Below are 20,458 nucleotides of genomic sequence, written 5' to 3'. Positions count from 1 at the left end.
CATTTTCACACAGAAGCTTATGCAGCTGCCCCAGCTTCTGATTCAAACATCAACAGTGAACCAAAACCAGAAGAATAAAATTCTTCTTCATCAGATACTAATCGTTCTCCAAATGTTATTACTTGGGGTCTTATTCGGCATAAACTACGCCTGGCGGTATCAATTGCAATCTCCTTGGTTGCACTACTTGTACTCTTTCTATCCAATCTTTTCAGGTATCTATGAATTACTCAATTTCTTGTTATCGGCGTTTCAGGTTCTTAGTAACTCAAGGTGTTTGTTAATTTGACAGGACAATTTTTTGAAGTTTTAATTGGAGCAAGGCAGCCTTTATGGAAGTTGCTCAGTAGAATTGCTGTTGTTTATATTATGGAGCCAATTTTCACTATTTGTTTTGTGATAAACACGACTACTTGATAGGTGTTTAAAAACACCTCTCTAAGTATTGATTGGTTATGCTTTCTTACCTAGTTTTTTGTGAAATTATATTATTAGCTTTGCTTTATATTTTATGGGAATTTTGGAGCTTATTCTTTATATGCACAGTTATTGAATCCATCTAACACCATCCCTGACAAAACAAAGAAGTTTTGAAAAGGATTATGGAGCACGGATACTTCACAGAGAATCAAACTGTTTATTTGGAAATGCCTGCAAGATGCATTACCTACTAAACAGAAGTTAAAATCAGTGGACATCAAATGCATTTTCTCTAAGACTGCTGTGGAATCTACTTTTCATTTGTTCTTTGACTATGACTATGCTAAAGCTGTGTGGATTCTACAACCAATGGCATTTCAGGGAATACCTCACAACTCAGTTTCTGTTAATACTTTTTTCTTGCATAAATATAATGAATGGTTAGCAGGAGATTTGAATTCCATCTCAATGACACTAGCTGCAACCAAGTGTTGGTTTATTTGGAAAAAAATATGTCTTAATTATGAAATTTGAAGATAAAATCCATAACATCAATTCAGTAAGCACCAGATATAGCAAGACACTATGAGTACTGGCATCCAATGAATTTGAATAGTTTGAATCATACACAAGACAGAAATATCAAACCAATACCACATTGGACCTTCCCAATCAAAAATACTTTCAAACTAGATTGTGATGCTTCTTGGTTGTCTGAAAAAACTAATACAAGCTTTGGTTTCGTTCTTTGTAATTGGACAGGAACCTTAAAAGGAGCAGAATCAGGCATTTTTGACTTCCACTGCTGAAAAAGCAGAAGCTCTAGTCCTCCTTCAAGCAGCTAAATGGGCCAAAATACATAACATACAACATCTGGTCATAAAATTAAGGAGATAACATGGCAACAATTAGGTATTTACAGGCAAAGTAATCAACTATCCAATGGCAAAGCATTGCAATTCTAGATGAAGTTAAGAATCTAGGAAAACAAATGGTCTCTTTTTTGGGTTTCCAGTACGTAGTCAGACGAGCAAACAAAGTGACAGACCAGTTGGCAAAGAAAGGAAGAAAAAGTACCACTGCAATTTCTTGGTTAAACCAAGCTCCCTTATTTTTTATTCCAACAATTTCTTTTGACACATGGCTAATCTTATAGATCCAGTCATCAGCAGGACAACTCTATCTGAGCTCGCTCCTAATGAGACTGAACCAAATGCTTAGCCAACTCTGTTTCCAGTAATATATTTCTATCTTCAAAAAAAAGAAAAAAAGATTCTTGTAAACTTATATCATAAACACACTGTATCATAAGTCCTAATACTTGTTTACGGAGCACAGTGATTATATCTAATCATGTATGGGCCTATGTAGACAGGGTGTGACAAAAAATTTGGGACCTTTTCAGATGGTAATTACACACTTGTTTCTTTTTTTTTTTTTGCTAACTCGGCGTCTGGATTTGACTTGTCCTGACATATTCGGTTTTTAACACAACCACAAATTTTCCATTATAATTGTACCCTATGTTAAAAAAATCTGGCTCAAACCCGAAATTTTAGCTCAACTCAACTAACCAAATATCTGCAGCGGCCGGCCCCAAGTTAATGCCAATGCCGCTGATTAGTTAAGCCTCTTTGGCCATGTGGGAAGGTGCACCACTTCCAAGCTGCCGCCACCCAACTAAGCTTATTATTTCCATGAACATCCAACACTCGTTATAACTCTCTCAAAGAACTTGGTGTAAAATTTGTAAATTGTCCGAGCCCAAGTTCGAACTGGGACCTTTAGTAACCACTACGGCGATACACCACTCAGACAATAAGTTGTTGTGACATTAAGTGGCACTTTGCAATATGAAAAAAAAAATGAATCTCCCGAATACAGACACTTTCTTTCACACAATTTTTTGGTTGTTAAAGTAGAACCTCCTTGTATTAATACTCTATATACTAATAACCTCAACATATTGATACAAAATTATAGTCTCGATATGTAAAATCTTACATTTATCAACCTCTATATATTAATAATCTTCGTATATAAATAGTTTTGTGCTTGCCCGAGAGTATTAATATATGGAGGTTATAATGAATTTTGTTTAAAGTTTAGGCGGTTGTTGGTTTAAGTTCATTTTTTTATTTTTATTTTGGCAACAACCGATATGGAAAATTGTAATAAACTTTGACTCATTAATTTGATTTTTATGAAAGAGATATTCGAGGAATCGTCATTGACTCGCTAACTTGGTTAATTTTTACAATGAGTCTAGTTTAGTACTTTTTTTTTCTGGACTAAAAGATACCCATATCTCCTCGACCATCAAGAAAAACATTATAAATTTTTCACACAAAAAAACAGCTGTAAATTCTTTTATTCTATCCCAATTTATGATTATCGGTCCCTTTTCTCTTCTTGATTCACAACTGTTAGAACATTGCTCGGTCGAACTCACATGCGTTGCTATCTCAAGCATGTTTGTCAATGTTAGTGATCAAAGCTATAAGTCTTGATTTCTAATCTATTATAGCTAAGTCTCATACTAGGATAGAAAGTGTAATTGAGCTCAAGGACTTCATGGAGATTCATCATACAAGTATAAGAACTACTAAAGGAACCGGTGGAACTTCTAGACAAAAAGGTTGTGAAGACTTGAACTTATCTATCACTCAAAAGTCTATCTACTCTATCTCCTACTCTTTTAGACAAGAAGTCGTATACTATATATATATATATACTTTGATTATACACATTTGGTATTTCGAGCAGAGTATACCTCACCTATCTATATCTCTAAATATGAGTTGGTAAGCTTTTCTCTTTAACCAAGTTCATCTTTACCATGTGACGAAAGTCATGACATGTTTCAATCATCTTGAAAATTGCTTTGACGAGAAATGGTGCAACAACTATATAACATCCTCTAAGAATGTTTTAATGATTGAAATGAGAGTTTAGATTACATAACCAATGGTGGACATAAGCATTCTTGTGGAAACACATTTATGTATAAGTCCTATTCCTTGAACCAAAGTTTGCGAACATTGTTGATCAAGAGAACCGGAAGAATGGCGTGAGCCAAGTCCGCGAACTTAGTCCGCGAACTTCAGAAGTTCTCAAACCCGAGAATTTTTGATGGAGTTGACAAACTACTTGCGTGAAGCTAACTCCGCGAACCCAGTCCGCGAACCGGCGAAGTTCTCATACCCGAGAATTTTTGCTGGAGTTTGTAAACTTTGCCCGGTAACTTAAGTCTGCGAACCTAGCCTGCGAACTTGAGAAGGTCATATATCTGAAGATGATTTCTGAACTTAAACTTAAAAAGACTAAGGAATGAAGTTTGCAAACCGTGGATATAAAAGTTCATGAACCGATTCAAGTGAATCAAATCATCTTTGCTTCAATTGTGTCTTGTGTAGTACATGATATTTCCTTGCAATTGAACAACTCTCTAACTAGTTCATCTTGAAGTCATTTGAACTAGTTATGGTGAAGAAGAACGTGGTTGATATGAAATGCTCATATGACTAATCTTTTGGTTAACTGTTGTTGAACCAACAAGTGCATACGTTTGGGTACGGTTAACAAACCTAGAAGCGTGCATTGTCAAGTGTGTGTAACAAGCTAAGTTTTCGATCTAACGGTTGAGAAATATTAGGTTGAATCTAAATTAGGTTTTCATCTAACGGTGGATATTGATTGCTTTGCTACCAAGGTAACTTAATTGCAAACCCTGATTGAAATACTATATAAGGGAGACATCTAGTATTGTGCAAAACTAATCCTCACACCTCATGTGTGATATAGTTTGCATACTGCAGTCGTTTCTCCTTTAAATTTTAGTTTTATTCTTCTAAAACCAGGTTAACGGCTTAAAGACTTCATTGGGATTGTGAAGCCAGACCGATACTACTTTTATCGTAGTTGTGTGATATGATCTTGCATCTTCTATCGTACGAGTACAATCAGATTGATTGTCTTGAGATTGATATCTCCGATAGGCAAGATATAAAAAGTAATCACAAACATATTCGTCTCATTGTTTGTGATTCCGCAACATCTTGTTTCGTTACCATACGATTAAGATTGTTGTAAGGTGATTGATAACTCTAGGTTGTTCTTCGGGAATATAAGACCGGATTATCAATTGATTCCTGTTCACCTTGATTATTATCAAAAGACGGAACAAAACCTTTTAGGGTTTATCTGTGGGAGACAGATTGATCCTTTGATAGACTTGTCTGTGTGAGACATATTTGTTTTGTGTCAAAGCCTGCGATTTTGGGTCGTAGCAACTCTTAGTTGTGGGTGAGATCATCTAAGGGAATCAAGTGCACGGTATCCTGCTGGAATCAGAGGCGTAGGGAGTACAACTGTACCTTGGATCAGTGGGAGGCTGATTGGGGTTCAAATACTGTCCAGTTCGAAGTTAGATTGGAGTAGTCTAGTGTCTTTAGCAGCTTAATACAGTGTGTGTTCAATCTGGACTAGGTCTCGGGGTTTTTCTGCATTTGCGGTTTCCTCGTTAACAAAATTTATGGTGTCTGTGTTATTTTAATTTCCGCATTATATTGTTTTATCTTTATAATTAAAATAATAAAGGTTGTGTGTTGTAGATCATCAATTAGAATATCCAACCTTTGGTTGTTGATTTAAATTGATTGATCCTTGGATATTGGTCTTTGGTACCATCCAAGTTATTCCTTGTATTCGATAAAGACTCGCTGATTGTTATTAGCTTGAGTAAAGATCGAATCAAGAGAGAGATATTAACTCCTCGATATACTTTAATCTAGATTGAGTCTGACTGTCTAGTTGATTCTCTAGCAAAGTATATTGGAGTTAGTTCATACATATTGCTAAGCGAAATATTGGGTGGTATTGTTAGACCCCCGCCTTTTCAATTGGTATCAGAGCAGGAAAACACCTCAAACCTTATAAGTTTGTGTTTGTTCGATCCTCAAAAGTCTATTCCTAAGGGAAATATTTTTGGGAGGCTTGCTCGTATCATTTGTAACGCACATCAGAGTTCCTTAAAGGTTGTTCAGAGATTATCACACTTCATTCCTATGGAAGCACGTGATAATCCTATACCATCTAGCATGTCAGAAAATCTAGATGTGAAGAAACGATCTAAGGAAAATAATAAAAATAATTGTCGAAGAAAACATGGTCAATGCTCAAGGGTATGGACTCTCACAAAAATTACTCTTAATCTCTTTGAGGAATACTACCATAAAAGTTCCATTGACAAGGAGATGTTTAGAGCGTTTGAAAGTGTTTTGCAATTCTTAGAAAAGCTTAATTCCATAGAGAATTTGAATTGTTCTGACAAGAGTTTTTTTCCTGTCAAATCACTTTCTAATGATGTACAAACTGTTGTCAACACCGATTCACGTGAAGCCGATAAAAAGGATTCGTATGAATTAGGCAGAGGAACCATTTGTCAGAAAAGGTCATCTCTTTGTCATAAGAAAAAGAACTCACACGACTCTAAGTATTACCATTACGATTATACTCCTGACTCTGGGTACAAATATCAACCAGAAAAATTGCATGAGAAATTCTATGAAGTTTCCAACACCTGATTTCAGGATTGGCTCCACCCCATTTGTATATAACTTGAAATGGGGCAAGTAACAGGTTGATTTTTGTTTTAATCTATCTTTTATTATATTTTTGTGATAAGAGATTTTCAGTAGGTACTTTTTCTTTTGTTTTATGTACCTTTAAAAAATCCTACTCCTCAAATGGGTCACGGTTCTTGCACGGGTCAAAGCCCATGTAGGGTATATAAAAGAAGTTCGCAGACGTCTTCATCTTCTCAAACAGTCCGCGTACGTGAACCTCTAGGGTTTTATTGTTTTCCTCCATTAAAGCCTCTTTGGAGAAATCAAAAGGAAGGGTTTTCAAGGCTCACTTCAAGTAAGTATTTTCCTCTTGATCCTTGCTTATTTCTAGATCTATGATGAATTCTAGAAGCTCAAAAAGGTGTTCAAAAAGCTCAAATTTCCCTAGCTTGAATTCTCCTAGAATTAGATTTGTGAATGAATATTGTGATAGGGTGTTTGATAAGATTGCCTCAAAAAGGATTCATTCTAGAAAAGAGATTGGATTTATCTAGTGGGCATGAAGAGGATTTGGCTTTCTTTAAAAAATTCAAGCTTGGAAATATTTTTGATGGTCTTGGTGAAGGATTTGATTCTCTCACAAAGATTTTCTATGCCAACATTCATATTGTTGATTACAACAAGATGGAATTCAAATCCATGATTGGTAGAGAAAGATTTCTTGTTGATAGAGAATTAATTTCAAGGGTTACCAAAATACCGTTGGGGAACGTACGGCTTCCTAGACCAAGTCATGAACGTCCGTCGTGTGATGATATCTCAATTGAACATTGTGGCAAGAAGGTTGTTTGGAGTCAAGTAAAGTTCCCTACTTATGATCTTAGTATTGCTTTATTGGCTTTTGGAAAACTGTGTATCCCAAATCTTTGTCCCTCCATAATTGAAAATTCTTGGTGGAGTCATGAGTTTAAGGAATTGGTCTATTTCCTTGAATCGAGTATTCCAAGTCTCGATATTTGTGGTTTCATTATCTTTCAAATGATTTCGATGAATTCACCCGTCAAGACGTTAGGTTACCCTTGCTTGATTAGTCAAATCTATCGTAACCGTGGGTTTGATTCAATTGGAAACTCTTTTGGGGTTCCCAAACTAGTTCGTCCGTGTACCTTCAGGCGCATAAGGGAAAATGCTTGCAAGCGCTTCTCTTGATTTCAGTGACCCCACCACCGTGAGAGTTCTTCAAAAAATTCATAAAAGTGTGTGTAAGGTTGATTCAAAGGTGAAGTGTGTCCAAGAACAATTGTCTTTGGTTGCAACAAAGTTTCCCGAGCTCAAGGAAGATTTGAACGCAATTCAAGCATCTTGGAGTATCTCCGATGAGGAAGAAGATGAGTAATTCGTGTTCATATTGTTGCCTAGTATGTCTTCTTTTTGGTTTAGTTGCAAGAATAACTAGTGCTTTGAATAGCAATGATTGTGACTACACATAACTATTATTTTTCATCTTCTTGTTCTTTTTTTAGGTTTATTAGTTTAATTCTAAAAACTATTTGGAAGATGATGATTTGCAGTATTAATATTTATGATTTGTTATATTGCAATTTTTTATGGGATATTGATGCTTACATCCGTGAACTATGTTCGTCCCATACTTTGTCAAAAGTAAAGTCGTTCGTGATCGGTATTCACGTACTGGTAAAAGAATGAATGGACTTTTGACAAATACAAAAGTTAAGATTATATTGTCAAATATTTGATGAAAAATAGTTTAAAATATTTTGTTTTCAAGGATTATGTCTATTTGTATCGTTATGCAAATAGTGGTGGAAAATAGAATGAATCCTTGTGTATTCCGCAGTATTGATCATCCCTGATCCATATTTTATGTATTACTGTGAGACTCTGTAATGTGTCTTATGTTGAGCACTATACAACCAAGTTGATTTGTTAGCTTAGTTGGTGTTCTATGAGATATGTTATGTCGAGCATATTGAACTAAATTAATCATCCTGTTTGGTTATTTAATTATTGCTCCGTAAGTTTTCTTATGTCGAGCAAAACAAATGACAATTAAATTGATTACTTTTGTGATTAGTTTGGTTGTGAAGTCCAATTAGATTAATTATGGGTTCTCTTGTAATTAATCTAGTTGAGTATTTTCGTGTCTCCATAAGTTCTCTTATGTTGAGCATAATCAATTGAATTGATCAATTTTTGTGTTTTATTTGATTGTGTATTCCGATTAAATTAATTATGGGTTTACTTGTGATTAATTTGATTGAGTTTTTGGATATAGGAAATCATTCTCATGGTTTTTGGTGTCCAATAAAATCCTTATTTTCTTTTGAAATTAAGATCGCTCTTGTTGTTCTTTCGGGAATGACATCAAATGGGGGAAAGTTCTTTTGAACTTGTGCTTAATGGTCATATCTTGAGGGGTGTGCGGTAGTGGAATTTTAGAGGGGTTATCTTATATCTTTAAACTCCTTGATGAATGCATTTAGCTTCGGCTTTATGATTGCATCTAAATTAGTTGGTATGTATTTTTTATTTTAGTCATGAAATGTCTCTCTCGGAAATTTCATTATGATCACATTCTTGTACCTTTTCCAATTTTATTGACAAAAAGGGGGAGAATTAATATGTAGTTCACACTACAAATACATATTGTTTTCGGATCATTGTGTAAGGGGGAGTGGTTTCCATGTGAGATGGAGTATTGACTAAGGGGGAGTGATACATATCACCATAGTATTACTATTGAAGTTATGATACAATTGAACTTTGACGCCGTGTAATAATACTGTGACACTGTATAACAATGATCGAGACCGATGCTTTCTCATTGTTATATCTACGGATCTTCAACAGCGGTGATGCTAAACTTACAACCTTTGGGATCATTGGAGTACTTGGAAGTGACGAAGATTTCGAGGAATGTTGAAGATTAGACATGTGGAATAGGAGATAATAAAGTTTCTTTATCTTCTTTGTATTCCATATGTATTGATAGTTTTGTCACTAAAATTGATAAAAGGGGGAGATTGTTAGAGCATTGCTCGGTCGAACTCGCATGCGTTTCTATATCAAGCATCTTTGTCAATGTTAGTGATCAAAATTATAAGTCTTGATTTCTAATTTATTATATCTAAGTCTCGGACTAGGATAGAAAGTGTAGTTGAGCTCAATGACTTCATGGTGATTCCTCATACAAGTAGAAGAACTACTCAAGGAACTGGTGGAACTTCTCGACAAAAATGTATGTGAATACTTGAACTTATATATCACTTAAAAGTCTATCTACTCTATCTCCTACTCTTTGAGACAAGAAGTCGTAGGCTATATATATAGACTTTGATTATACACATTTGGTATTTCGAGCCGAGTATACCTCGCCTATCTATATCTCGAAATATGAGTTGGTAAGATTTTCGTTGTAACCAAGTTTATCTTTACCATGTTACGAAAGTCACGATATGTTTCAATCATCTTGAAAATTGCTTTGACGAGAAATGGTGTAACAACTATATAACGTCCTATAAGAATGTTTCAATGGTTGAAATGAGAGTTTAGATTACATAACCAATAGTGGACATAAGCATTCTTGTGGAAACACATTTATGTATAAGTCCTATTCCTTGGACCAAATTTTGCGAACTTTGTTGATCAAGAGAACCAGAAGAATGGTGTGAGCCAAGTCCGCGAACTGCCGAGGTTCTTAAACCCGAGAATTTGTGCTGGAGTTGAAAAACTACTTGCGTCAAGCTAAGTCCGCGAACCCAGTCTGTGAACCGGCGAAGTTCTCATACCCAAGAATTTCTGCTGGAGTTTGTAAACTCTTCCCGGTAACTTAAGTCTGTGAACCTAGTCTGCGAACTTGAGAAGGTTATATATCTGAAGATGATTTCTGAACTTAAACTTAAATAGACTAAGGAATGCAGTTTGCAAACCGTGGCTATAAAAGTTCGTGGACCGATTCAAGTGAATCAAATTATCTTTGCTTCAATTGTGTCTTGTGTAGTACATGAGATTTCCTTGCAATTGAACAACTCTCTAACTAGTTCATCTTGAAGTTATTTGAACTAGTTATGGTGAAGAAGAACGTGGTTGATATGAAATGCTCATATGGCTAATCTTTTGGTTAACTATTGTTGAACCAACAAGTGCATACGTTTGGGTACGGTTAACAAACCTAGAAGCGTGCATTGTCAAGTGTGTGTAACAAGCTAAGTTTTCGATCTAACAGTTGAGAAATATTAGCTTGAATTTAAATCAGGTTTTCATCTAACGGTGGATATTGATTGATTTGTTACCAAGGTAACTTAATTGCAAACCCTGATTTGAAAGACTATATAAGGGAGACATCTAGTATTGTGCAAAACTAATCCCCACACCTGACGTGTGATACTAGTTTGCATACTAGAGTCGGTTCTCCTTTAACCTTTGGTTTTTTTCTTCTAAAATTAGGTTAACGACTTAAAGACTTCATTGGGATTGTGAAGGCAGACCGATACTACTTTTATCGTAGTTGTGTGATCTGATCTTGCATCTTCTATCGTACGAGTACAATCAGATTTATTGTCTTGAGATTGATATCTCTGATAGGCAAGATATAAAAAGTAATCACAAACATCTTCGTCTCATTGTTTGTGATTCCTCAACATCTTGTTTCTCTATCATACGATTAAGATTGTTGTGAGATGATTGATAACTCTAGGCTGTTCTTGTAAGGATTCGCAAGCTCGTCAACACTATTGGACCAGTCAAAAGGCGATCTAGCCGTAAATGACTCGATTAGTTAATGTTGATTTTAATTGATATAGATTAATCTAACAATGATTTAGGTATGAAACTAGTATCATAAGGTAGACCTCGAAAAATTATGCGAAATGGACTACTCAAACGCGTAAATTGGTTACTAGACGAAGAAGATACGAGACTCCGAAGACGGAGTAGAAAATAGTTAACCTATCATTGACTTTACGTTGACCGGTGACCAGGCCGTTGACTCTGACTTGACCAGGACCTCTAAGTAGTATAAAGGTACCCCTTAGTAATTTTGAGTGCTTGGTAATATTAGAAACTTATTAATCAAGTAAGGTTAATTAGTTAACAGATAAGTATGTTTAGGTTAGGTTAATCATCTAATTACATTAGTTAAACAAATAGATATTTTTGTTTGAACTTATCTTATGGAACTGTATGAAGCTGCTGCTGCTAGTTAGAGAAGGTGGTGTCGATGTTAGAAAAGAGTAGAGGTGAGTCAGTGAGAGTGAAAGAAATTAAGAGTTATAAGTTTAAGAAGAAATAGGTGAAACCATTTTAGAGTTTGATGAAGGTGATAAAATAGGAAAGGATTTGGACTTTATGTATTGTTCAGAGGAAAATATATTCATGGTTTGAAATCTTATGACATGGATAAGAAATCAGTGGTCATGTTATAGACAATAGAGAGTGGTGATGACGATGATAACTTTGTTAATAGAGAAGAGAAACGTATGTTGTGTTCATGGTGATGATGGATAATATGAAAACATGATGAACAATCAAGGATCATGCTAGTGGGCTAGGTTTAGATCCATATTTAGTAATTTGATGTTTTGGACCCTGTATGATCTGAATTAGCTTTCGGTTTCTTCTGCAAAGTTGTAGGGTTTTTCGAGGACTTTCGGATGATATCCAATTTGACCCTATTTGGATAAGTAGATATTAGTTTATACCAAAATTACTTAATATCAGATTATAGAAGTAATGGTAGAGTTAGAACCATTAGTTATTTGACTTAGCCTATAACTAAAGACTTGTATGATATTATGTTATGGACCTGGTATGAGACTATTGTATAAATTATTAGAGTGCTTGTGTGATTAACAATTATTCTACACTAACAACGATCGATTCAAAGGATGAACCAGTGGATTGAGGAATACAAGGTAGGTGTGGCTTGTCATCAAACCAGGTGGGAACTCTATAACCTTCTTGTAATCATTAAACATTCTTTCTTTTGTGAGCATGATGAGTCTTTATTACTTTTGGAATGTTTGTGTGTTTTACTATCTATGTAAATGCTTGGATGTGTCTTGATGTGCGTGTAATATGCATTGTATGATTTCCCCGCAAGGAGTGTCTGTGATTCCCCACGGCTCTTTTCTAAGTTAATTATGGCGGCTTCTTCCCCGTTTTAATATTACTTAGTAGGGCGGCTTCTTCCCCGTTTCAATATATTAGTAGGGAAGCTTCTTCCCCGTTTCGATAGTATATAACTAATTTAAATAGTATGACGGCTTCTTCTCCGTTTTAATATTACCTAGTAGGGAGGATTCTTCCCCGTTTCGATAGTATATAATTAACATAGTAGGGCGGCTTCTTCCCCGTTATAATATTACCTAGTAGGACGGCTTCTTCCCCGTTTCGTTATTATATATACTACTTTATTATGGGGAAAACACTCGTGTGCATATTGTACTTGTTTTTCTAACTTTCTGAACTTGATGGTAATATTCTGAATCATGGTTTGTCTGGGCACTCTGTGTGGATGATGTTAGTATTATTGATTGGGGTTGCTCTCACGTCGTCTTCTCCAAAGAGTTTGGCGAGGTTGGAGTGATACTTGCTTCATGATGCATAAATAACTGTATGATTAGTTTCTTCTTGTATCTTTTAGTATATTTTCTTTAGAACTGTGAAGCATGTTAGTGATTACCTGAGAGTTATATGTTTTCATTGAGAACCCTTTTGGGATGATGTGCTCACTCGTTCCCACTTCAGTTTCAGTTACCAGATGAAATGGCGCAGTGAAGATATTCGATTTCGTAGTTTAAAGCGTTACCGAACTGTGTTACAATTACGTTTCTTTTGTATATTTATATTCTTTATTTATTGTAAACAACATATTAATATATTAATATCATTTGAGAGTTATTCACTTATAAATATCAGAGTGTTGGGTTCAAGTTGGTTTTAGTTCACATTATGTAATTTTCTTAAAATCGTCAATCTGGAATTGATTCTTCAATTAGGTTGTAATCCTATCATCTAAGCATGTTTAAGAGTTGGGGCGTTTCAAGTTGGTATCAGAGCACACTATTAGATCTTACATGGACGACAATAGGAATAGCCACTGCTAGTTAGTGAACTAGATTATTTTAGAACTAGGTTGGGGTTTGTGAGATAAATCTTAATCACTAAAATCTATCAAGAAATAAAAGATTTGATGATTGATTGTTTTGTTTTCTAATGTGTACATAAAGTATGTAGTAAAAAAAAATTGTATGTTAAACCAACTGCAATATATTTTAGAAGCTAATAGAGAATTAGAGAATAATTAGTTTAGAAATTATGAAAATGTAGTCAATCCAACACTGGATAAATAGTAAGGTTAGTAATTCTTATAGATCTGGAGTACCTTTAGGAACTTATTGAATATATTTAAATATACTTAGAGCCATTAAATTATTGAACAAAAAATTATCATGAGGAACTTAAACTTCCTTATTTGTTTGAATTTAAATCAGCATAGTTGAACCTAGATCTACAAATTTTAAACCTTAGTGGTAGAAAGAAATATAGGGTTGTATTTCATTTATTTTTGTTTCGAACTCATTTGAGATGAGTTGTATTTCACGTGTATGTAAGTATGAGATGTACTTACATTAAGATGTAGACCGATTTAATTTTCGGCGGACGAAAATTCTTGTAAGGTGTGTAGAATGTAAGGATTCGCAAGCTCGTCAATGCTATTGGACCAGTCAAGAGGCGATCCAGCCGCAAATGACTCGATTATTTAATGTTGATTTTAATTGATATAAGTTAATCTAACAACTATGTAGTTACGAAACTAGTATCATCAGGTAGATCTCGAAAAATTATGCGAAATGAACTACTCAAACACGTGAATCGGTTACCAGACGAAGAAGATACGAGACTATGAAGATGGAGTAGAAAATATTCAACATGTCGTTGACTTTTCCGTTCACCGGTGACCGGACCGTTGACTCTGACTTGACCAGGACCTCTAAGTAGTACAAAGGTACCCCTTAGTAATTTTGAGTGCTTGGTAATATTAGAAACTTATTAATCAAGTTAGGTTAATTAATTAACATCTAAGTATATTTAGGTTAGGTTAATCATCTAATTACGTTAGTTAAACAAATAGATATTTTTGTTTGAACTTATCTTATGGAACTGTATGAAGCTGCTGCTGCTAGTTAGAGAAGGTGGTGTCGATGTTAGAAAAGAGTACAGGTGAGTCAGTGAGAGTGAAATAAATTATGGTTTATAAGTTTAAGAAGAAATAGGAAAAACCATTTTAGAGTTTGATGAAGGTGATAAAATAGGAAAGGATTTAGAGTTTATGTATTGTTTAGAGGAAACTATATTCATGGTTTGAAATCTTATGATATGGATAAGAAATCAGTGGTCATGTTATAGACAATAAAGAGTGGTGATGACGATGATGGCTTTGTTAACAGAGAAGAGAAACGTATGTTGTGTTCATGGAGATGATGGATAATATGAAAACATGATGAACAATCAAGGTAACCTCTTTACTAGATTCAAATAGGTAAATTATGATTTAGATAGATGATATAACATGATATTGGTATTGGGTAGTTGATAGATACTCATTTAGACAAGAATCAATCAAATTCTTAATAAAACAATTCTCGTATAATCAGAAAGTCCTCAAAAAACCAATGATATCATCGAAAAGTCCCCCATCTTCAAATGTATCCTCACCAATAGTTACTGTAGATGTTCTTCCTCCAACAGTTCCCGTTCCGTTTTTTCTTTTTTCTTATTTTTGAAAAGGCCGTTCCGTTCAAATATATTAATTTCAACCAATTATATTTTGATCTTTCCAATCAATAGTCTAAGGAAATGTGGTGTGTATGTATGTGGGCCAAAGAACTGCTAAGATTGTTCGTGATATTGGACGGTATGGATTATGCCTTAGCCCCATCAGAGGATTTGACCCTAGATCGGCCGGTCCATCTGGTTTGACCCTCGATAACCAATAGTTTCCTCTCGCGTCCAAGCCCAACCGCATCAAGCATCTGCCTACTATTTACCGGTGCGGCTACGATGTGGTCGGGTCATATACTTCAAGAATGTGGACCCTCTTTAAATGTTGACAGCTCATATAAAATAGGAAAAAATTTGGAAAACTATTTTATTACCTACCTGTTTTGCTTTTTTCTTTTTTCAACTTCCAACTTTTTCTCAAAAAGTGAAACAGTTAAAGGGATTTGGAAGGGACAGGTTTTTTGGTTGAATAGGTGTCAAAAAAAATAAAGAGGGGCCATATACAAAATGGATGTATCCCGACCACATCGTAGCCGGGGAGACTATCTACGAAATTGAAATTTATATTCTACCAACAGAAATTCGGAGTTAAAAAAACTAATAACAAAACAGGCATTCAGTGTTTCAACTTTCAAGTATGCTATATATGATCACTAGGGCTTAACCCGTGCCATAACGGCACGGGAAAGGATATGTATTTCAACTATATCCATCGGTTCATTCATAACATAACTGTTGGCGAAAAATCGATCCAGTAGATCCAAGTCTAAATGTTTTTGAGGTGTTGGTTAATAAATATATCCTTAGTCTCAAATATTTTAATATTATGTCTGTAAGTCATGTAATCCTTTAGGACAAACATAGTTAATCGTTAACAAACTTCTCAAATTCCGCTGGGTATATGGGTAATAGAAAAATAAAATAGTATCAAATAAAAAAAATTAACCAAGGGTAACTAAATAATTTATCTACCTTAGGACACCTTCTCATCCCATTACCACTGCTTCTTTCATCACCACCATTATTATCGTCATCACTCAACTATTCTCACCAACCTCCACCACTATTATCCCCACCGCCGATCCATCACCCCGGCCCACCATCACAACCACCATTAATGCCTACTTTTAATATGTATTGTATTAATAAAAATATATTTATTTAATTAATTAAAGGAACATTTTATTATGAAATATATCGGTAGAACCTTTACTATTGAAAGTTAATTAAGCTAACCATTTTCCAGCCGTAGATTTAGCTTTTCCAAGAATGATTCAGAGTGACCTTTATCTTGCGTAAGTTGTCTATCAATCAGATTAATCTTACAAAATATGTTAGCTTCAGGTTTTGCTTTTCTCCTTTTGTTGATATAAATTATTCCAAATTTACATAGATTTGTGTTTATTTATTTTTCTAAAATTTAATAATCTGTAATTCTTGATCCATTTCATTTCTTATTTACTTATCTTCTCTTTTTACATATTACCATGAACTGATTCTCAAGCATATGCATAATCACATGAAGTCGAGAAGAAATTGCAGAAACATGACGAAAAATGAGAATAAAAAGAGATATGAGAAACTAAATTATCTATTATAATTGATTCGCATGTAGCCTTGACCCGACCCGACAAATCTTAAAACCACTGCTATTGATTTATCTTCTCCCTAGAAAAATCCGGTCTTTCTATTTATTTTGATATAAAAAAATGTAAAAAATAAAAGAAAAACAAATTTAAAAATTAATATCAAACCAAAAAAATTTAAACAAGGGTAACAAAATAATTTCTCTACATTAGGACACCTATCTCATCCCACTACAACCACTTCTTGTACCACCTCCACCATTAATGTCATCACTCCACCATTCTCATCATATCCCTATCACCGATCCACCATCCCCTCCCACCATCACAACCACCATTAATGCCTACTGATTTAATATAAAATAAACTTATTATGTATTGTATTGATGAAAATATATTTATTTGATTGATTGGAGAAACATTTGTTGTGAAATTTAAATAGAATATTGAACTAATCATTTTAAAGTCATCGATTTAACTTTCCCAAGAATGAATCCAGAGCGTCATTTATCTTGCCTAAGTTTTCTAAACTTTGTTTTATAAGCTGGTTTATAATTTCACATGTGTCATAGCGGCAAGACCTCCCTAATAAGTAAAAGAAGAATTATGTCAATTTTGACCGTTGTCATTTTTTTTGTTCGCTCTATATATAGTGACAATTAGTTTGCATGGTTGTTTTTTTTAGAATTGCTAGGTTGATCGTAATAGGTGTCTCGAAGAAACCACCGAGTGAAACATGTAGCGGGACCAACTGAAAACCTTTACTATCCCAATAGCAGATACATTACTCTATCACGTTAAATTTTTCTCGGTTAGGAACTTGCGGTCAGCCTGTACACTTTTTTTTTATAACCAGCTTATTTTCACATAGAGTAAGAATTTCCCACTACATGACTACCGCACTGACCTACACTACCACCACCAGAACCACCCATCACCACTACCTCATCACCGGCTCCATGGACCACCACCCACAAATACTACCCAATTGATATGATTATTAAAAAAAATATTATTTGTTTTAATGAAAGTATTTATTAAGAGAATCATAAGACATTTATAAGGAAACATTAATAAAAATATTTAATGATGAAAGTATGTTCATGAAGAAAATTGTGAGACATATATAATGAAAGACTAATAAAATATTTAATGAAAGTTCATTTATGAAGATAATCATATATATGAGATATTTATGATGTAAGAAGATATTTATAATAAAAAATTAATAAAAATTTAATGAAAGTATATTTATCAAGATAATTATAAGAAATTTATAATGAGATATTAATAAAATATTTATTATAAAAAGTTAATGATGCAATAATGATGTAAAGAACCACAACCATCGATTTAATTTTCCCAAGAATAAATTTAGATCGTCCTTTATCTAAGCTAAGTTGTCCATGCTTTGTTTTTATATTCTTGATATGACCGACAAGGAATCTTATATCCCATGAACGACCACTATTGACGACACTACTTTAATACTCATATTAACTCAAAAATTGTACCATTTATCATAGAAGAAGAGTAATAAGGCTAATGCAATTGTATTATGACTATCAGGATCATTACGAAGGAGGATATATGATTTTCTGGCCTTAACTATTAACTATATGAATTGCAGTATCGGTATTAGTCATTTTCTTCTTACCGTTTAAGAAAATTTCATCATTTGCTATATTGTACTCCCTCCGTTCCTAAATAATAGGTTGGTTTCTATAAATAGATGTTTCAAAAAAAAAGGCTGGATTCCTAATTGGGAAAATCAAATGTTACTTTAGTTTTCTGGGATCACTTATCTCTTAACTTCTTTTGATGACAAGTGTCATGTGGACCATTTCACTTTACTTCTTTTGTTGGCAAGTGTCATGAGGACCATTTCACTTCACTTCTTTTATTCACAAGTGTCATGAGGACCACTTTCAATGATTAGTTTCTTAATTTCCTTAATTTTTTCTAAAAACAAAATCAGCCTATTAATTAGGAACGGAGGGAGTATTGTAATCAGGAATTTGGCGATACGTCGGAGTGATGCTCTCCCAAAGAGAGGGAAACATCTGGAGGATAAAATTGATTTACTTAAAGCCGAAGAAGCAACAAGTTGTGTCGAGAAGACCTTTTCAGTATCTGTTAAAAACTGCAATATATCCTAAGAAATTTCCACAACGGACCAGTATGTCATTGTCTGCGATCAGTCTCAATTTTTGAATTGACGCGCGATAAATTTTTTCTTTTTCTTTTTTCACTTCCACATAATCCTTACAATGATTATAGGAATGTTCTTAAATGACTTTCTATCAATTCATTTTCTAGAGAGACTATCAAGATCTTACCGGGAAGAATGCAAAACTTTGGTTCTGTTTGCAAGCTATGGGAAAATAATGACACACAAATGGTATGTGTTTTTTATCAATATAATGCAATATTAGTATAGGATTGGTTAGCATTTCACTGGTACTAATAACAATGTCCCGTGTTAGTGGATTGTGCCTCTATTAGTATTAGTTTTGGACCTTTTGGTACTCGCGTATACTCGATACTGAGGGTATTACATTTTTTAAGAAAATTGCTGCAAAATGTTAATAGAGATAATGCCGATGAAATGAATCAAATCCAGAGTTTTACAAAAGGGTAATTCGTAGTATATAACATCACTAAACAAGTTCATGCCATTCTTAAATTTCTTGATTTGAGCAAAACCTGTGTATCTTTTCTGTGGTAATTATAGGGTTCCTTTTCTAAAGAAAACAAAAAACTAATTAGCACATGATCAATAAAGTATCATTATTCCACATCAAAAGCAGCAATCATATAAATCTTTGAGGGAAATACATCCGCTTTCAAGATTAACGACTATATATATATATACGAGTATATTATCCTCAATAATGAATAAGATTTAACACAACGTGCGTCTCAGGGGAAGTAGATATTCAAATTTTGGATTATTAATTAGCACATACAATTCTTTGTTTGCGTTCCATCGGCATTATCTTTGTTAATAACAGTGGAAAAACTAAACTTCTAAGGTAAACCATAACACACACCAGCGTTATACCTCAGCTAACCACAAAAGGTTGAGACCGGCCGTAGGCCGGGTGATATTTAAGTACTTTCTGATGGGGTTTTATATTATACCACAAGTGCACGGCTATCGATTGGATAATATATAGATGCGGGTTCGTTCCACAAGGACTAAAACTGATACTTTCAATTTCTAACTAAATAAAATGATAAGCAGAATAATAGAAGATAATAAAAGTAGAAAATAATGAAAGAAAAACCTAGGGTTCCAACGTTCCACCACTATTATGGGTAAATCATTCAACATTTCTCTATAATACTTTTCTCATTAGCAAAAGACGATTTAAGACACGGGTACGTCTCGGATGATAAAACTTTATAATCAATAAAATTCTCAAAATACTAATAGTTCTACCCATTTAGGTGCTGGTCTCTAATTAGAAAATGATTACAAAGAAAGCAAGCATAAGGACATATGAGTAAAACTATTATTGTTAACGCTCGAGAATACATGACCAAGAAGAAGTATTATTAAAAATGAGTTGAAATCTCTAACACATAATAGGGCTTCATTAGTAACCCTAATGGAGAGATTACTCCATAACAAAATAAAATAATAAGAAAATAAAAATGAAAATTCTATTATTTTTTCTCTGGACTACGGACTTCGGACCTCCCTTTTCCATTTGCTTTAACCAGTGCTTATAGTTTTCAAAGAAAATCACTTCCCTTTTTCATATCCACTACCACATCATCATCCAATGAAAGTATGCCACATGTCAAATAATATAAAAATCCTCCAATCAGAATGCGCCATGTGTCAAATAGGCAATCAATATCTTAATTATTATTTCCAACCTGAAAGAGTAATATTCTTTCCCAAATCTCCATATATTCCATTAATCCACATCATAAAGAAATATTTTCTTCATTAAACAAAATATTTTCAGATATCATTTATCATAATTAATGTCTTTCACATGTTTTCCACACTTCTACACACGTCGTGACACACTTTTACTTGACATGCTTACCACACTCCCATATTCA

The sequence above is a fragment of the Papaver somniferum genome, chromosome 8 (genome assembly GCF_003573695.1).
Source record: "Papaver somniferum cultivar HN1 chromosome 8, ASM357369v1, whole genome shotgun sequence".
Lineage (NCBI taxonomy): Eukaryota > Viridiplantae > Streptophyta > Magnoliopsida > Ranunculales > Papaveraceae > Papaver > Papaver somniferum.
Note: the sequence above shows the minus strand (reverse complement) of the source record.